This window comes from Bos taurus, chromosome 11 (genome assembly GCF_002263795.3).
Source record: "Bos taurus isolate L1 Dominette 01449 registration number 42190680 breed Hereford chromosome 11, ARS-UCD2.0, whole genome shotgun sequence".
NCBI lineage: Eukaryota > Metazoa > Chordata > Mammalia > Artiodactyla > Bovidae > Bos > Bos taurus.
Window position 1 is genome coordinate 95314356 of NC_037338.1, and position 19637 is coordinate 95333992.

At 53.5% G+C, this 19637-nt stretch overlaps 1 protein-coding gene across 2 annotated transcripts in view; it reads left to right on the forward strand.

Annotated features, from left to right (window-relative positions):
- Positions 1–743: 743 nt before the first annotated feature.
- Positions 744–19637, forward strand: part of NEK6 (NIMA related kinase 6) — an 86233-nt gene continuing 67339 nt past the window's right edge. The window contains exon 1 of one of the 2 annotated variants that reach the window (XM_059891225.1): positions 744–882. The gene's annotated coding sequence lies outside the window, so the exon portion shown is untranslated. 2 annotated transcript variants of the gene reach the window in all.

Below are 19637 nucleotides of genomic sequence, written 5' to 3' on the forward strand. Positions count from 1 at the left end.
AGGCAGCCAGTATCAGGCCTTGGTTCCTGCCCTCCTGGGGGACACAGCACAGTTTTGCATGTGGAGGAAAAGCCCAGAGTGTGGAAACAGGAACTGTTCGGGCCAACTTTGTGGGGTGGGGTCCTCCAAGGAAGCGAAGCAGGGAACTGAGCTGCTGCCCTTGGGCCCCCATGCGGACTCCTGTCTCCTCAGAGTGGGTGTTAGGCATTCATTAATAGCATCTCACTTCTTCCAGAAAACTTTGCACACTGACCTTTACTGGTTTGGGGGGTCCATGGAAGTGGGGAGCTACAGATGAGGAGACCTTGGCCCTCTGAGGGCAGAGAGCAGCATCTTCACCACATGGAGACACCCTTGGAGCCTCCTTTAGTGCCCGCGTTCAGCAGGCGTGAAATAAGTGCTTGTTGATTAGCCAGTTTCAATAGGACCAGGGCTGTGACTGAGCAATGTTAAGTGGTGGGTACCCAAAGATGCATGGGAGGGTCCACGGGGCTGACTGACTACGAACCCTAACCCTAAGTGTCTAGAGTCTGAGAAGAAGGGGAGACGCTGGGCCCGACTCACAGTGAGAGTCTGGGCCTCAGTTTCCCCAGCTTTGAAATGGGGAGGGGTTCCTAGGCTACCCCGGCCGTGGAGAGGGCGCCGCCCGGCGCGCCCCCAAGCCTGCGTGGCGGCAGCGCGCACGAGCACAGGGGGTGGCGCGGTCCCGCGGCGGGGAGGGGCGGGAGCGCGCGCGCGGGCCCGCGCAGGAGGCGGCGGAACCCAACGGACGAGCGTGCGGCCGCGGCGCTACCAACTCGTGTGGGACCCACCGCTCCCGCCGGCCGCCCGCCGGTCCGCGCGCCGGTCCTCCCGCCGGCAGCCGAGCCCGCCCGCGAGCCGGTGAGTGGCCTGGGGCCCGGGGCCCAGCCGGATCGGGCCGGGGAAGGGGCGGGGGCCGGGCCGCGGGGCCGTCACCCACACGGGCCGAGGGAGGTGCGCGTGCCCGCACGCGCGCCCGAGGCTCCGCGGGGGAGAGCGAGCGGGTGTGCACGCGGGAGGTCGGGGCGAGCGTGAGCGTGCGAGTCTTGAGTGTGTCCCAGGCCGTGCGTCCGAGCGCGCGTGGGCGGCGTGTCCCTGTGCCACTCTGGGTGTGCTCGCGGGAGTGTGCGCGTGCCTGTGGCCGAGTTGGTGCGTGTGCACCACGGAGCGTCGGGGTCGTGGGGTTTGGTGTGAGTGAGTGCGTGGGAAGTGGGCCCGGCTCCCACTTAACCCATTTATTGAGTGTTTACTATGTGCCAGGCGCTTCATGTGAGATCTCATTTTTGTGACCGAGAATGTGTGGATTCTGGGGGGTATGTGCGTGCGCGCACACGTGTGAGTGTTCGCAAGTGATTTGTGTGCGTGTTTATGAGCCTTTGAGGACAATAGCGTACATATGTGGATGTGAGGGTGTAACTTGTGTACAGGAGTGTGTATGTTTACTGTAGAGGCCGAGGGCCCCCTTTGCGCCCACCAGGCCTAGTGCCCTGATGTGCCTGCCTCTGGCTCCCATGCCAGGGAACGCATGGAGAGAAGTATGCCTGGCCTGGGCACCCAGTGGGTGCTGGGCCATCTCTGGTGAATGAGAGGAAGGGGTCAGATGTCACAGCCCAGCCCGGCCTGGGCAGGGCCACTGGCAGGACCTTCCCTGGGGCTCCAGACGGAGCTGGAGCCTCTTGGCCTGGCACTGGAGGACTTGTGTTCAATTTTCCTAAATACTCTTCTGGGTCCCCTGGCTTCTCTCCCCTCTCTGGCCCTGGTGCATTTTAACCCTTTCCTCAGGCCTGGGGTGCAGCTGACCCTGGGGAGACCAGTGGGGAGACCAGGGGTCCCGGGATACTTGTCTGTGTATGTGGGGGTCTCTCTCTGCCTGCCTTGCTAAGTAGATAGATCTTCATCTAATTTATTTGTATGGAGCCTGGGCTCCAGGAGGTAGCCCCTCAGATGGTGACAAATTGATCATAGCAGGCTTGGGACACAGTCTTCTGAGGTCTGTCCTTGAAGTTTTGATTGACAGGTTTTCTGTGTGTGCTTTATAAATGTTGAAAATCTCTGCAGTCGAAAGTCTTAACTGCTTTAAGGCAAACTTTAAAAACTGGAGCTCCCTAGTTCCTCTGGAGTGTCAAAATTCGGCTTGCCTTTCTGAGGGGAACATGTCGTCTTAGGAGCTCAGTGTGTGCGCAGGCGAACCTTGGAGGCACATTTAAAAGCCGTGGCGTTAATGGAAGAAGAATTTCATTGAAAGGGATGCAGAGCCTGCCGAAAGCGCCTGTTCCCCACGCTGCAGCTTACCGAGTGAACTTTGGACGTCTTCTTTTAGCAAACAAAACCTGGAAGGAAACAAAAACGACCCACATTCTTTTTCTTTTTTGTTCTAAAAAATGAAAAACAAAACCCACCTCTGGGTGTGCTGGAAAAGCGGCCTCCCCTTCCCCCAGCAAGGCCAGGCCCTCCCCCGATCCCCCACCCCCAAATAAAATATGCCTGTGGGGAGCTGTGGATGAGTCACTCGCTGGCAGAGAGCCCCACGGGCAAACATTTGGGAAGGTTCTTGCCTAACTTCCCAGAAGAAAGGCCCAGGATTTAAAATGGTCCCTGTGGTTTGTCAGCCTCTGCCGTCCCGTCTACTTCGGAAATGACTAAAAAGTAGTTTCTACCTCCACAAAATAAAGTCTCAGACTTAAGCAGCAGCCCAGGTTGGTATGGGTAGAGGGCCGCTCAGGTTTGAAGAAATGGAGCTCCTCCTGGCTTTGCCAAATGGCACTTCTGGACGTTTCAAACAAGAAAGCATGGGAAGGGGAGTCACATTTATGAAGTGTGTGCTGGACACTGTTCTGGGCACCATAATCCTTCCAAAAATTAGGCTGTGGAGCACAATTCTGGCTTTAATGCACAAGGAAATTAAGGCTCTGAGAGCTCAAGCCATGTCCTGGGACCACAGAGAGGAGGTAGAGGCAGAATCCTGTCCCCTGCCTGACTTCAAGCCCATCCTGTTTCCACTGGACCAGGTGCTGAGTGCTTTAACGTACATACGCTTAGTATTCACTGTGAGGTAGGGGTTATTATCTCCATTTTACAGATGAGAAAACTGAGGCTCAGTGATGAAATGATGTGCATAATTTTATGAAAGTTACGCACCGTGGCTAATGGCCACCGTTTATTAAGGGTATTCTATGTGCTGAGCATGGGCCTAAAAGCTTTAAGTGCCTTATTTCATTCAGTCCACTCACCAACACCATGAAATGGGAACAATCAATGATGCTTGTTTTACAGATGAGGGCACTAGGGCACAGAGAGATTAAACAGCTTACAGAAGATTCCATGCTGATATGCTGTTGACCTTGAATTTGAACCCAAGCTTGACTGAGCAGAGCCCTTCATCTTCTCACTGAACCTAGAAAGTCACAGTGGCTGTGTACCACGTGTCTGGCGCAGTGTAAAGGTTTGGGGTTGTTATTCTGATCCTTCAGAGAGGAAGATAAGTAACTTGGGCAAAGTCATCGACTGGCAAATGGCAAAGTCAGGATCCAAACCCACATCTCTGATTGCAGAGTTGAGGTTCTTAACTTTAAACCAGGTCTGTCTGCCTTTGTCCTTCTGTGGTTGCTTGCTGGGCTCCAGACTCCTGGGAGAGGTCTTCCTGAGGCCACTGCCATCCTTGCTCCTCCCCTCCGGCCCCTCTGGTGCAGGTGACCAACGCCCAGGGCCAGTGCTATCAGATAGGAAGGGCCACAGTTCACATTTCTTCTTTCCTCTGGAAGTGCCAAAAATTGGTTTCAGAAGGGAAGTGTCAAAACAATTGTCAAAAAGAGAAGAGTATTCCCTTCCCCTTCTCGGGTCGGACCAAGCCAGCAAGCTGGAGGGTGGAGAGTGGAGGGCCCTGGTGAGTCATCCGAGATTAAATATGGGTTGGCACCTCCAGTCTTGTGTGGGGAGGAAGCAAGCTAGGACACTGCCCTCAGGAAGAGCCTGGCATGCTGACCCCTGGTGATGGCGAGTTACCTCTGTGGGGCCTGACTCTCAATTCTGAACATCCTACAACAGCATCATTTCTACGTAGGCTTCTTGTCACTTGCCCTTTCAGTCCCATGCCTGTCTCTTTTCCCAGTTCATTTCCAATTTACATCACGGTTTATATGACACTGTACTAGAATGGAATGCTGTGTGCGAAGATCTGTGTGGTTTGGGGTGTAGGGTGCCCCCGTGCATGTCCTTTGGTATTGAAAAGAAAAGGTATCTCTCTCCCTTCTGAGTGTGTTCTGCAAATTGATGAACATTTGCAAATTGCCTTGAGATGCGTTAATTTAAGGTGTGAAATAATAGATCTTGTGCGAAGGCCCAGCCACATTTCTGGCATGGTGGATTTCTCTCCCGTCTGGCCTGTGATTTAGGGAGGTAAAAATAGTCCTTCTTTCTACATTTTTATCTCTCTCTCTCTCTTTTTTTTTTTTTCTGATGTCATTCTTAGGAAGCGGTTTTGCCCATGCCACGGGCCTTGCCTTGGCCATCTCTTCGGATGGTGGTCAGAACTTGGAGCTCTGGGGAGAGGGTGCTCGTGGAATGAGGAGTTGTCTGAGTGTTTGTGAAATTGGTTTGAAATGAGTGGGGCGATTCATGGCCCACCTTGGCCAAAGACCCTCAGTGGCTTTTTGGTACTTGGCCATTTTCTCACTTCTGACTCTTGGGTAGTGACAAGATAGTCTTTGGGAAAATGTTAGTTTAAAGAGGAAAAAATCAGGCCAATGGCTTCATCCATCCCTGCCTGATCTGGGTGACATCCATACAATCCCTTCCTTTGGCCCAAACTGAATTAAGCCGATGGCCTCCTCTGACTTGACATCCAGACAGAAGCAGACACTGGGGCAAATCGGTTGGTGGTGTAATTTCCTGTGACGTTCAGTTTGGGAACTTTGACTTGCAGAGTGATCTAGCGTTTTGACATCTGTCCCTCTAACAAGACTTGCTTGTGTGGAAACAGACCCTCATACACAACCTCTGCTGTTGTCTCCAGTTCTGGATTTTTCCACAGACCGCTTCTCTGGTGGTCTGGTGGCAAAGGCCAGGTCTCCGAGCCACGCCTTCTTGGCGTCTACTGCAGGATCACTGCACCCCAAACCGACTTGGCGCTGTAGCTGGCTCTGTGTGGGGGGTGCGGTGGGGGGCGAGTGACGCGCCTGACGAATTGAAAGGTGGCCAGCTGGGATCTGAAAGGCATTCAGTTCCAACGGCCTTGATCCGCGTGGAGCCGGTCTTTCTCTTTCTTAGACATCTGCGTGATGGTGACCTCACAGAAAAGAAAAAGGGGCTTTATGTAGGAATTCCATAGAGTGTGAAGGAATTCGACAAGGGAAGGGGGAGGGAGGCGGCCATTGAGAGCCTGCAGACTCTGTGTTTCCTTGGAGTTGTTTAACCCTCACACTTCAGAACTGGGCTGGGGGAAGGGACAGTGCTTATTTAAGGAGAACTTCTCGAGGCCCCTGAGTTGAAGTTGAGGCCACTAGTGTTTAGTCCCTCTCTGGTTCCTGGTTGTCCTCAAAGTCTTGGATACTGGGGATTGTCGGGAAGAGACCTGCCTCAGTTGTGTCTGACTCTTTGTGACCCCATGGACTGTAGAGTCCATGGAATTCTCCAGGCCAGAATACTGGAGTGGGTAGCCTTTCCCTTCTCCAGGGGATCGTCCCAACCCAGGGATTGAACCCAGGTCTCCCGCATTGCAGGCAGATTCTTTACCAGCTGAGCCACAAGGGAAGCCCTGCCAGGGGACACTGTTACTTTATAAACGAACTTTGGCTCTGATCAGTTTAGGCTGCACATGAGGAATTCAGTAGGCTTGCCATCCAGAGAAGACCTGTGTGCCCATTTTACAGAACAGAAACTGAGGCCCAGGGAGAGGAGGGCACTCACTCACAATCACATTACAAATATGAGCTTTGGCACCCAATGAGTGAGGTGGGAGGCTCAGACCTGCCACTTGTGAAGTCAGTCACCTCTGGGGGGCCTCAGTTTCCTCATCCAGAAAACAGGGATGGTGTTATGACCTCATAAAATGTGAGGGAAGAACTAAAATAATGTGTACAATATGCACGGCATGTGGGTAACATCTCGTAAGTGTTTAATGAGAGACTAGGAACTGTTTAATTACCAAGGACCTGCCCAGGGTCACAGGGGAGGGAAGGTCATCTCTTTGTCAGAAACATTTTCAGTGCCCCTATATCTTGAGACTTGAAACAAGGCTGAAAGGGAGGTTGTCAGGGGGGCCCCTCCAGGTGCCGATGAAGCACTTTTCTCTGACCATGACCCTCAAAATAGATTGTGGGGGAGACAGTGACAATTTGGAAAGACACAGGATTTAAATGTCAGGGTGGCCCTGGGCATCTCAGGGAAATGTTTTGAAATCGGTATTTGGCTTTCTTGTCTACCTACCGCCCCTCCTCTGTCCCACCATGGCGAGGAAAGTGAACCTTATAAGTTTTTGGTGTGTCCTCTTGGAGTTGGAGGGTCTTGGGAGGCCCGGAGAGCTGTGTCAGCCTCGGTGTGTTATTAAGCGAGGCATATGTTTTGTTAATTATTTACACAGTGTCAGCCCCGTCAGAGGTCTGTGCGGACAGAGCAGCTGTCATAGACCTGGGCCGGGACAGGTTGTTCTCGGTTGGAAGTGAGCAGGTGGCCCTCTCTGCCAGCAGGGTCCTCACAGAGGGTCTGCGCAGCGAGGGCTGAGGGAGTCTGCATGTTTGGCGCCCTCTCTTAAGCTTCCCTTGTGGTTCAGCTGATAAAGAATCCGCCCGCAATGCAGGAGACCTGGGTTCGAACCCTGGGTTGGGAAGATCCCCTGGAGAAGGGAAAGGCTACCCACTCCAGTATTCTGGCCTGGAGAATTCCATGGACTCTACAGTCCATGGGGTCACAAAGAGTCGACATGACTGAGTGATTTTCACTTCACTTCATTTAAGCCCCTGGAGTTCCCTCAAGCTGGATTGTCTTCTCTGAGAGGAGAGATTTTGTCCCTCGGGACTGGCCACCTTCCTGAGGTGGCTTCTGTGTTCCTTTGTCCAGCTCTTCACATCCGAGACCCTGCCATGGTGTTTGTGGTGAGGGAAGGGCCTCAGCGGGCTCTGGAGATCTCTGAATCCCATACCTCCCCAGCAGTCGCCTCAGGCTAGGGCTTCACATGGGCCCAGCCTCTACTTTCTCATCTGGCAAATAGGCCAGTAACACCAGGAGCCAGGCTCTTGATTCTGGGGCACTGTTTGGGGTGATTTGCCTTAGAAATCCAAGTTTAGGATTAGAATTCTGAAAAGGAAGGTCCTGGGATCAGAGCTTCCCCTGAGAGGCCACTAAGGATGAGGGACATCGCCTCCCTGAAGGGGGAGGGGGCAACCCAACTCGTCTTACCTGTTTGATATAAGGAGGTTTTGCTCAGGCATCATTTTAATAAGAGAAGGTTCTTATATGAAATATTCAGAATCTATAAATCCTTAGAGACAGAAAGCAGATTGGTGGTATGGGGGGCCAGGAAGAATGGGGAGAAACTGCTTAATGGATACCGGATTTCCTTTTGGGGTGATGAAGGTATTTTGGAGTTAGGGAGAGATTGTGGTTACACAACATTAGGAATGTATTAAATGCCCCTTAAGTTTTAATTTTCAAATGGTTAACTTTATGTGGAAAAACATTTTTATAAGGAAAGTTTCTGATGCTTAAAAGTAAAAGCTTAAAAGCCTCTCATTTTACAGATGGGGAGAATGAGGCTCAGAGAGAGGCTACGACCAGCCTAAGGTCTCCCACACAGGCTGTGGTGGTTCTGTGGCTGAAATCAGATCACTCTCTAAGCTTTCAGGCCACGGCTATGGTCATCGCACCTGGGCCCAGGCTAGGGTGAAAAGTTCGATATGGAAACAGACCGCTCACTGTTGTGTGGGTTGAGTGGACTCCATTTTGTTAACCAGATACGCCCTTGCTGGCTGCTGTGTGGTCATCTGTCCACTCATTCACTGAAGAAATACGTCCTGACATTCTGGGTCAAGTGTTAACCCTGGGAGCTGGCATCGAGACCCTCGAATGGCCCCGCCCCTGGGCTTCTCGCCACCTGGTAGGGACAGAAGTTGCGTCATGACCCCACTGTGGGTGCTTGTGAACAGTTTGCAGCAGGCACCCTTTGGGACTCACTATCTGGGGAAATGGGCGGAGGGGAGCTTCCAGGAGGGAGGGGCTCCCCAGCCTTGAGGGAGACATGAGGTTTGCCAGCAGGATGTCGAGGCCTGGAGGCCTGAGGAGGCTGAGATAAAGGGCGGGTAAAACTGAGGGTGGGTGGGTGGGTGGGGCCGTGGGACGGGGAGCTGGGAGCTGACTGGGGTCCAGGCTTGTGGGCAGACCCCAGGCTGTGCAAAGCCAGGAACTTCCTGCCACTTCCTCAGCCTGTGAGTCCTTCAATAGAGCCTTTGTCCCAGACACTCACTACATGTTACATTCTGCTGTAACCCTTTATGTGGATTAACTCACTTCATCCTCCTGCGGTTCTGTGACTCGGGTACCGTTATGCCCATCTGATGGACAAAGAAACAGAATCCAGGCTACGTGGTTCTAATCACCATCAGCCTTCGTGTTGTGAGAAGCCTGTGTATGTGTGGCCTGGTCTGAAGGCTGCCGTCTGGAAGTGCCCGTTGTTTGGGCTGTGAGTTAGTGGCTAGGCCCAGGGCATTGGAGAGGGCCTCTGGGCAGCAGGAAGGAAGAGTATGAACCAAGAGGCAAATAGTAGGAGAGGAAGTCCCCCGGAGCCAAGTCCCCCGGCATCTGTGAGGTTTGGTCTTCAATGCAAGAGCAGGGGGGTCCCTGCTACTTCTGCAGCCTTACTCTTCACCAATGTCCCCCTCATTCACTCTGCCCCAGCCACACAGCCTCCCTACTCTTCCTCAAACATGCCAAGCGAACTCCTACCTCAGGGCCTTTGCACTTGCTGTCCTGGCTTCATGAAACCCTTTTCCTCCTAATATTCCCATGACTTGCTCCTAGTCTTCAGCAGGACACTGAAAAAGTCACTTCTCCAAGGAGACCCACCGTCCCCACCCTGTCAGGATGAATCCCATGTCCATGGCTCTCCATTCCCTGGACTGGCTTTATTTCAAGGCCCCTACCCGCCCCGGGCACCGTGTTTGTTACCTGCCTCCCAGAATGGACCGTGACTCCGTGTGGATACGACTTGGTCTGTGGGCCGCAGCTGCACCTCAGTATCCAGCACTGCGCCTAGCAGTAGCAGATGCTCAATTAACTTTTGTTAATGCATGGAGAGTTTTAAGTGTGTGAGTGGCAGAATCCTTGAAGAATGTTTAGGGACTTCCCTGGTGGTGCAGAGCTTAAGAATCTGCCTTCCAATGCAGGGGGCGTGGGTTCAATCCCTGGCTCTGTGGGATCTTATGCCATGGGGCAGCTAAGCCCCCACACCCCTACTCGAGAGCCCACAACTTGAGAGCTTGTGTACCACAAGGAAGAGCCCACACAGCCAAAAAAAAAAAAAAAGAATGTTTATATAGAGTTACCGAGCTGGTGGCAAAGTTGACTGGCTTTAGGGACCCCTCTTCATTCCTCCCAGTGGGCAGCAAAGGGCTGAGTTGTGTGTGACAGAGCCTCCCTGTGCAGAGGTTTCTTACAGAAAGACTCATCCTTGGATTATTCCAAGAAGGAGAAAGCTAAACACAGAGGTTCCTGCCCAGAGTTGCTGGGGGGCCTGTTCTCCTTCCTCTGCCCCTTTTCTGCAGAGGTGGCTCCAATTCTGCAGATAGTCTGTAGAGGAGGGGCTTTGGGTAGGATTGGGTGGGCACCATGTCTTAAAGCTGTGTTTTCTGTCAGGCACACTTATTTTTTTAGAGGACATACCTTTTGGGGGCTTCTTGGGAAAGGGGTAGAGATTAACTCTCCCAAGCACCTTGGGCACAGACATTTGCTATGCAGCGAATGAACAGGAGCCCCGATTCTGCCCCCGTCCAGAAAGCAAAGAACCCTTGGTTGAAAAAGGAGACAGTTCCCTAGCTTGGTGTGGCCTTGGTGAGCCACCAGGGTGGGTGCCCCGATGGCAGGACCACTGGGCACCACATGACAGACAGACTGGAAGCCCACCCCATGTGTTTGGCGGGTCCAGCCAAGTCTAGCTGGATTTAGTTACACCACGATCTCAAGCGTGGACTTGGAGTGCCTGACTCAGTATGTGTGCATTTCCTTTGTTCGTCTCCCCCAGGAATTTTAGTGGCCTTTTGTGTTTGTTTTAAATGCCAACCTCCTCAGCCAACCCAAGAGGAAATGAGGACTGGGTTTTTGTGCCAGAGGCTGGGGACAAAGGTGGGGCCTGCCCGTTCTCGATGGTGACAGAACGACATTTGGAAAACACACAAAGAAAATACTTGTACTCTAAGCCAACAACTTTCATTTGCGAATATTTTTATGATCTCCTGGGACATCAGGCGTCAATCGTCTATAGGTTGGACACATGACCACTGTTTCCAAACACCCAAGATGGCAGTGGTCTGTGAAAGCATTTTAGTGACATTTGGGGACAGAAGAGGCAGTTTGGAAGAAGGTGTTTGGTTGATGGTGTGTGAGAAGTTCCTGGATGCTAGCATGGCTTAGGGGGTGGCATCTTTGAAACTGCACAGCGCTGAAAATTCCGGGACATATGGTCACTGTGATGTGCTAATGTTAGCAATCGAGATATTTAATTACCCAGAAAAACCCCTTTGCCTACCCACTACGTGTTACTGGAGAGCTTTTATTTCTCAGGAGGTGGGTCTTACACAGTATAATTCGGACCAGCAGACAGGGAGTCATTATCCCTCATTCATTTATTAGCTAATTAAGTGATTTATCTGGTTACGCATTTATTCCTTCAATTGCTGTTGATCCAGCAACATTCAGTGGATCCTACTGCAGGCTGAGCCTGATGCTGGGCACTTGCAGGGGGCGGGGAATGAAACAGGGGAGCAGTTATAACTGAATCCCTGCTGGGTGCCAGCCCATCGGGCGGTTCTGTGGGCAGCAGGTGAATTAACTTACATCCCAGTGGACATTTGTAGAGCACCTACTATGCGCAGACCTGTGAAGATCCAGAAAGGGACATGACAGCATTCAAGGGGTTTGAACTCTAGGCCCATCTCATGAGGCCTTTCTTCAGTCCCGGCCCTCCGCTTGCTGTGATAAACCTGGCCAGCCACCATTCACAGGCCACACAGTGACATCCCCGGAATGAACCAGAAACAATCCAGAGGCCCCAGGAACCAGCGTGAGAACAAGGCATCCCCTTCACACGTGACGTCTCAGTTCAACGTCTTGCCACCACCCAGCGTTCTGAGACAGAATGTGAGATCTCGTGGTTGGCTAAATACATAAATATTTTATGTCTCGATATTCTGAAAATGAAGCCCAAATGCGCAGAACTGCAGCACATCAGTGCTATAGATCATATGTTATAATAATCTGATGACATGTTGTTTAAATATTTATGGACTGATGTGACATGACAATGGGGGGAGAGAGCAGTCTCGGAGCAGAGTCGTGGCAGATGCTAGGAAGGAGGGAGCAGACTTGCCCGGTCCCGAGAAGCGTGTGCGATGCTCAGATTTCTCATTGAGTGATCTGGGGTTTCACGGCCATGGTGCTGGCTGTGTGCTGCGTCCTGCACGCACATCACCTCACTTACCCCTCACAGCAACCCCCTCCAGGATGGGACTTTTATTAACCCCAAGTTACAAATGAGAAACTGAGACCCAGGGTAGGTCAGATCTGCCCCAGGGCACACAGCTGGGGGTACCTCAATGGTGTAGTCTGAGCTCTTTGCTTCTGTGAATTCCGCTCTCTCGGTGACGAGTCGTGTCAGAAAAGCCTGGTTGACCCCAGGCTCGGTACCAACTGGACTTTACAAACTGTAGAAAGGAAGGGGATGTCTGTAAGAGGTCAAGTGGGAATAGAAACCCCAGGAGTAAATATCTACCCCAGGATGAGGCCCCTGCAGCCTGGAGCTGGCGTGCGCTAGGGGCTCAGGCTACGGCCTCCACCTTGTTTTTGTTCTCTGTTGGCTTTGCAGTCATTTGGGGAGGTCCCCGCTGACTGTCCTGCTTTAGTGTCTTTGCCTCTGCTGTTCCCACTCCCTGCACTGTCCTCACCGACTGGCCAAGGACACCCCTCCAGCAAGGGAGCCCCTTCAGTCTCCAGTAGCCCCAGGAGGTGAGTGAGGGGGTCCTTGCCTTACAGAGGAGGGGCCCCTGCCCACCTCCCAGAGCCAACCCCATGCCCCTGCCTTTGGGAGGCATCCTGCCTATGCCAGCTCTTCCCTCCACACCCTCCCTGCCCCTTTGCTGGACTGGCCCTCCCCACCTGACGGTGCTGCCAGCGGTCCTGCCCTGTGATCTAGTTGATCGTCACCTCCCCACCCTGGTCCACAAGACAACCATAAGTGACTAAGGATGGGACTTCAAAGGACAAGACCGGGAGGCAGGGTGGGTAAGGGGTGGGGACCTTGTTCTAAGAAGCTCCTTAGGCAGTGATGGCCTTAGACCTGGCAGCGGTGTCTTCTAGCTCTGCCAAGGCCCAGGGATGTCCCCAAGAGGCAGTAAGCAAATGGAAGGCAGGGCCAGCTATGTAATTTGGGGGCCCCGTACAAAATGAAAATGTAGGTCTCCTTGTTCAGAAAGCAGGAAGAAAGCTTTTTCCTTCCCTTTTCAGTCTCTCTCCCCACCTGCTGTGATGTTTTTAATTTGCTGTTTAATGCCATGATACCTTGGCACAGGGACCCTCACAGGGCGAATATGGATCCTAGCAGATGCCACTGGCCCTACCCTATGGCTCGGCAGGCAGATGCACCTGACCGCACCCCTTGCCATGCCTGCACCCAGACCCCTGTCAAGAGTGGAGAATGTCAGAAGTTACTGGGAGTTGGGGGGCGGGAGGATGGGAGCAGGCAGCTGTGATCCTGGGCAAGGCAGGACCACTCCAACTCTCCAAGCTGAAGCTCCACACCCCCAGCACGTGCAGCATTGTTCCACAGGCTTCACTTAGAAAATGCAAGTTCAAAGATAAAGTGGGCTTTCAAGAGAGTGAACACAGAGCATGAAACCCCAAGCAAGGGGCTTCCTGCTGAGGACAGGGCCAGATGCGACGATGTGGCCACTTGCCCATGAATCTGGCGCTGATGGGAGGACTGTAACCTTTCAGAAAGAACAAGGTCCCTGTGTCGGGTCTCGGCCCAGGACTGAGACTAGTCTTACTGGAAGGGAAAGTTCTGCTGCAGGTACCTTCTGCAGACCGCTGGCCCCGGATGTGACTGCTGTCCGGTGGCCTGCTGGCCTCCCTCCTCACCCTGGGCCTCTCAAGAAGGACACTTTGTGATCATGGGCCCCCTCGGAAATGCCCCCCTCCCTGCTGTAATCCCTTCTGTCGTTGCCGGATGTTCCTGCATTGACAGACCCATCCCCTCTAACTTCCTGAGTGACAAGGGTCAGAAATCAAATGATAAGGTTGCTGACCTGCTTCCTCGGGAACAACGCCAAGCAGGTGGTGCCCCGGAGATCAGAGGGGGCTGGGCACTCGAGTCCACTGGCCACCCACGCTGTTCCCAGCCCTGGAATCACGGTGAGGTGGGGGCATGCAGCTTCAGGACGTCTGTCTGGCCACTCCCAAAAACATGAATGAGGGAGGCTCAGGAAAGTTAACTAATACTTAGTATTCAGTACCTACTGTGGACTGGTGATCTGACCACCTGCTTTATCTGTGATGCCTTAGTTAACCTTTGCAACAATTGTAGGCTCCCCCGATTTTCCTGATGAGGATAACTGAAAGATTCAGAGAACGAAGCCATCAGTACAAAGCTGTAAGCCACTTGGTTTGAAAATAGATTTGAACCCAAGCCCAGATGACCCCTCAAACCACTGCTCTGCACACAGTCCCAGCCACGGCTGGGTGGCTGGGTCACTGCCTGGCTGGGACACTGCCCCCACCGCTGTGTGTGCATGGGACGGGCAGGGAGCTGGACCCCAGCGGCTGCTGTCTGCAGGCTCCTGCCTCTGGGAAGTCACCCTTCTTGGCAGGGAGCCGTCCTGAAGCTGCAGCTCCATCTCTTTTCCTCCAGGATCCAGCCAGCCCTGGGGCTACTCTTAGGATCGGAGATGAAGGCGGGAGAAGGTGGGTTAAACACACTGGGATGCAAGTCACACCTCTGCCTCTTGCTCACCGTGTCTCCTTGGCTTGTCGCTTCCCACGGGGGCCTCGGTTTTCTCACTGCAAATCAAGGGGTAATTTTAGTTCCTGTCTTGGAGGGGTTTTTGTGACCCCATATACAAAATGGGCATTCAGCAGTAGGTGGCTGTTTTTGTATTGGTAATTCATGGCACTGTGGGGCAAGGACTGCATCTTGGTGGCACCTGTGACCCTTGGGAGCACCTCTCCATGTTGGGACACTTTGGAAGTCCCTCAGCCCAGAGCCACCCTCCCCAGGGAGTTCATCCCTTTCTTGCTTTGCTTGGTTATTCATCGATTCCACAGATCTGGACACTGACCTAAGATGTATAACGATCAAGAGACAAGATGGAGCTGGCACTTCTGTGGGGAGAACAACCAGAAAACAAGAAATGGGGGAAGTAGGTCACTGGCCCAGGGGTTGGAGACAGATGACCGGGGGCTGTGGGCTTGGGGACTCAGAGTCCCTGGGCTGCCTGGTGGAGTGATGGTCCCCGAAGTCTCCCAGAGAAGGCAGTTGCTGGGGATTTAACATGCTGCTTGTTGTTCAATGTCCTTGCTCTCCCAGGGGGCCTGGGTTGGCCTCTTGGGGTCACTTTACCTCAGGTGTCTTTGAGAATGTGGTTTTCCCAGTTGGGAGGTGGGAGCGTCTCTCGGGCTCCCCCAGGACTCTCACCGGCTCCCTCTCAGGGCTACTGGTCCCTGGGGCCACGCCAGGAAGGCCCTGACTAGGTATTACCGCACTGACTCCCTTGGTGACCCCGTGATGCAGGTTCTTTTGGTCCCATTTTACAGACGAGGAAAAGGAGACTGAGTCATTTGCCTAAGGGCTTCATAGTAGGTCTGTGCCTGAGCTGGGATTTGAACCCAGGCCTTTGACTCACAGAGCACACACCCTAAACCACTCAGCTCTAGTAGGAATGGCCTACTATGTGTCTGAGCGGTGCTGAGATTAGAAAGGGCATCAGTGCTCTAAGTGGACTGAGAAGTGACCATTTCCCAGGGAGCTGGGTTTGCACTTACTCCTGGCTCCCAGGCTGTGGGGTGGGTGCCGGGGATCCTTGTGTTAGGGATGAGGAAGCGGGGGCCCAGAGAGGTTCATGGCTTGTCAAGGTCACTCAGCCCCAGGCAGCCTGACTGCAAGATCACTTGCTGTGCCTCTCGTTCACCTTGGCTATGTCCATCCCAGCTTTGACCTACATACACATTTTGCATTTGGACAAACTAAAGCCCCCTGGGCTTCCCAGGTGGTGCCAGTGGTAAAGAAACTTCCTGCCAATGCAGGAGATATAAAAGATGTCAGTTGCATTCCTGGGTCGGGGAGATCCCCTGGAGGAGGGCATGGCAACCCGCTCCAGTCTTCTTGCCTGGAGAATCCCATGGACAGAGGGGCCTGGCGAGCTGTGGTCCATAGGGTGGACACAACTGAAGTGCTTGGTATGCATTTACAAAGCCCCCAAGATAATTCAGCAGTGTGATCCCAAACTAGGGAGAGTGTGAGCCGTTTGGGTCATTGTGGAAATGGACACCCCGTCCACAGTGAAGTTGCATTTGAGATCCCACTGATTCTCAGGGCAGGAAAAGCCGGGAGAGATTGATGGTGGTTATGATGGCCTATGGGTGTGAATTCCCCTGGGGACTGATGCGAGGGCCATAGGGCTTTATGGTATCTGGGACATCAAGCCTTTTAAAAGAAAATGTTCCCAAAGCTGTCCCATCCCACCGAAGGCAAGCAGTCCTTAAACGGCAAAGGAAGAGCTGTGTTCCGTGTTCACAAAATGGTTGAGCTGGCGTTCAGGCCCATTTATTTAAACCCAGAGTCGACGAGGCTAAAGACTTCAGCTCTGAGTGGCAGCTCGCCGCCTCTCTTGCAGCAGGGGAGCGTAATCTTCAGGGTTTTCTTCCCATTTACGGGTTTTTGTGTTGTTGTATATTTGTAAAATGAGGCTTCTGCTGGCAAAAGCAGGTTTTAGCGAGCGCGGCAGCTCTTTCAAGACCTAATAAGGCCCCAAAGGAGGGTGTGTTCCGGCAACACTTTCCTCCCCTCCGGGGGCGGCTGATTCCAGCTCTCTTTGTACACTTTGGGCACTGGGTACCATCCGTCTTGCCTCCCATTAACGGAATTACCGCCATCACTTCTGCGGGACAAGATAGGCCCTTTGGAACTGCCTTGGGGACAGAGGCAGGAGCAGCCGCCAAGCAGTTTTGCTTAGAGGGGAAAGGAAAGAAAAAAAAGAGACAGAGAGAAAAAACCAATCTTCTGCACAGATTGATGGTTCCTTGGGTCCTGAGAGCCCGGGCTGAGGTGGAAAGGGGCAACAGGCTGCACCGGGACACCACCCGGAGGAAAGTGGGCAAGCTGGATGGCCCCTGTCCCCAACACATAAGGAAGGGCTGGTCATCCTGAACTCACCCCTTGAGTTCAGAGGAAGGGAAGGAGCGGGACCCAGCATTTGGGGGGTCTTTGCATATGCCTGACCCTGCACCGGCTGCTTTGGGCGCGTCATGGGAAACGGGTGTCACTGGCTCCGTATACAGATGAAACAGAAGAAGCTCAGAGAATCCAGGAACTCGCTTCAGATTATTTCACATGTGGTGGCCCTGGGTTCGTTCGTTTTCCTGGGCCGCCCCCTGGAGAACAGGAGCGCCCCTCAAAAGGTGACGAAGTAGCAGAGTGAGGACTCCAAGTCCAGACGCCTCTGCTTCACCCCCCAACACCCGCAATTCCACACGGCCGAGCCAGCATCTCGGGGGACTTTGCTGTTACACAATGAAGCTGAACCTGTCTCTTCATCTTTGTGAAATCAAGTCCCTCGTGGGACTGTGGTGAGGGGTGGCCGAGGAGGTAACAGTCACGGAGCCCAGAGCGGATTGGTGTTCAGAACTGTCCATGCCAGTTGCCCACCCTCCCCGCCGCCCCCCGCTTGCCAGGCCCCCTCCCTCTGCTGTGCTGAACTCAAGGCTCTTTTGGCCTGTAATGCCTTGCTTCTCGCTTCTCAAACTTCACCACCTTCTGGAGGCTCCTCTGACGTCAGGACACTGCTTAGGGTTTCGCTTTGGGCCCCAGGCCCCGCTGTGCTTCCCTCCTAGGCATGTCCCCTATCCCCTTCAGGCCCACTGACTGGTCAGTCCCTTGACTCGAAGCCTCTCCAGAGCTGAAAGTCCCCTTTCCTCTGTGGTCCCAGTGCCCAACCCAAGGCCCGGCCCAGCGAAGGTCTGGGTGACAGAGAGAGGGGGAAGAAGTGGTACACCCTTAATTTGCTCCTCAGGCCCTGCTACCATGGAGACAGCTGAAACTTGGAGACTGCGTCTAGAATCCAGGCCTCTGTTGGGGGCAGATGGGTTGGCTGGAGGGATGGAACCTGTCCTGTGGGGTGAAATTTTGTGACTCCTACACCCTGTGGGCCTGCTACAGGTGATTCCTTAAAGAAGGGTTTGATCCTGTGGGTGATGACCCTGTGGTCCTGTGATGACCCAGAGTTTGATCCTATGGGCCATGGGTGTTGGAAGGGTCTTGAGTTGGGGACTGGCTCCCTGAAGCCCATGTGGGACGGTGCTGCAGAGAGGGGATGGGGGCTGGCCTGGGGAGCAAGGGAGAGGTGGGCAGCCTGGAGCCGAGGTGAAGAGGGGCCTGGTGTCAGCACTCTGGGCTCCTACCCAGAGACCCCTGTGTCTTGGCAACAAAGCCAAGGATGCCGGTTCAAAAGAATGGTCTGTCGTGGCTTGAACTGCTTCAGGGCCTTGGGAATGATTCCCAGGTCTTGGGAGTGATTCCTCATGGGTCCGGCCTCAGTGTCCTCCTCAGTGAAGAAGGGGTAATGAGCTGCCCTTTGACCCTATACCTGGATTTGGGGTGGGGCTGGGGGGAGACCAGGGCCTGTAGGGGGTAAGACTTAAGAGTGAGGGAGGAGAATCAGGGAGCAGTAGTGAATTCCTGCCAGAGACTGAAGGGGCTCTTGATGCCCCAGTGGCTTCGCTGTGAGCAGGGGCCCTGCGTGTGGCTGGGGCGTGTTGGGAGGGAAAGGCCTGGCTTAGGTGGAGGCTGCATGCCACGTGCCTGGTGCCTCCTCTGCAAATGCCAGTTCTTTCCTCTTAACGGTGTGGAATTATTTACATAGATTTATCAGCTATCTTTTTGGAAAAAAAAAACAACTTCTCCCCCTACTGCTACTGTTTCTTTTTAACAGAGCGTGCATCAGGGCTTTACACGTGCTGTCATCTTGCAGTCCTCACCTTGTAAATGGCTTCATTTTATAAGTGGACTCAAGGCTCAGAGAGGTAAAGTGACTTAGCCAAAGTCACCCAGCAAGGATCTGAACCCAGATCATCTCCCCTGGAAGCACCTGGGGATCCATAGGGGTTAACCAGTTTGGGGATGGGAGAGCTAGATGGAGGACACCAGATATGCAGGGGCCGGAGGTGTGAAACCTCCAGGTGCCAGGAAACGATAAGAGGCTCCATGGAGTCGATGTGTCGGCTGGGATTAGGATCAGAGGTCAGGAGGCCTTGGATGCTACGCTCTGGAATGAAGACTTGATCTGGAAGCTTTGAAGGTTGATAAAGGAGGGAGATACAGTCAGGACAGTGTTTCTGGTGGTGTGTGTGGCAAGTGGTCTGGTGTTATGGAGGGTGTTCAGGCCAGGAGACTGGGAGGCTGGTGTGGTTGTCCGTGTGGGCTCTCCCAGAGCCTCTCACCTGCCTGCTGCTGAAATTCCTCCCAAAAAGAACCTTTGGCTCTCTCCCACCCACCGCCCCAGCCCCTCTGCTGGGTGTCGGGGTGGGAGGCCCCCTCATCTCCACACTCTCAGCCTCTTTCACAGCTTTCTTGTGAAAAACAAGGCCGACGCCTATCAACTTGCTGGGGACAACGTGCGAATAAATGATAAAATATGTAAAGCTCACAGCAGCTGCTTTGGGAAGGGGAGAAAAAGTGCCACGGATGTGTTATTTCCCCTAAATCCGGATTTCTGCATTTTTTTTTTCCTTTCCGGGCATGAGAAGCTGGAGTTAATGGGAGTGTGTCCGCCCGGGAATACATTTATTTCCCCCGATTTTCAGGCGGTCTCATTAATCTGCTAGAGACCCAGTTTTCTAATGCGCTTCCTGGGAGCCCGTGGTATCGTCACTGTGATCGAATTCCGACTCTCTCCTTATTGATTGATTGATTAGTCTGGAGGAGGCAAAGCTGTTCGTATGAGCAGCTCTGAGCTTTAATGTTTGTCTGTGGCACGTTGTTGTAGGGTTGTGGGGGGAGTGGGCCGGGGTGCGAGGTCCCCCTGACCCACCCGGTCATTGGCCTGGCTTGCAGGTGCCCTGTGGCACGCAGCGAGGAGCCAGCCTCAGTTTTGGTGTGAGGCTGCGTTGAAGGGTCGGTGGTGCCCGGAGGGTGAGCTGGCTGCTCC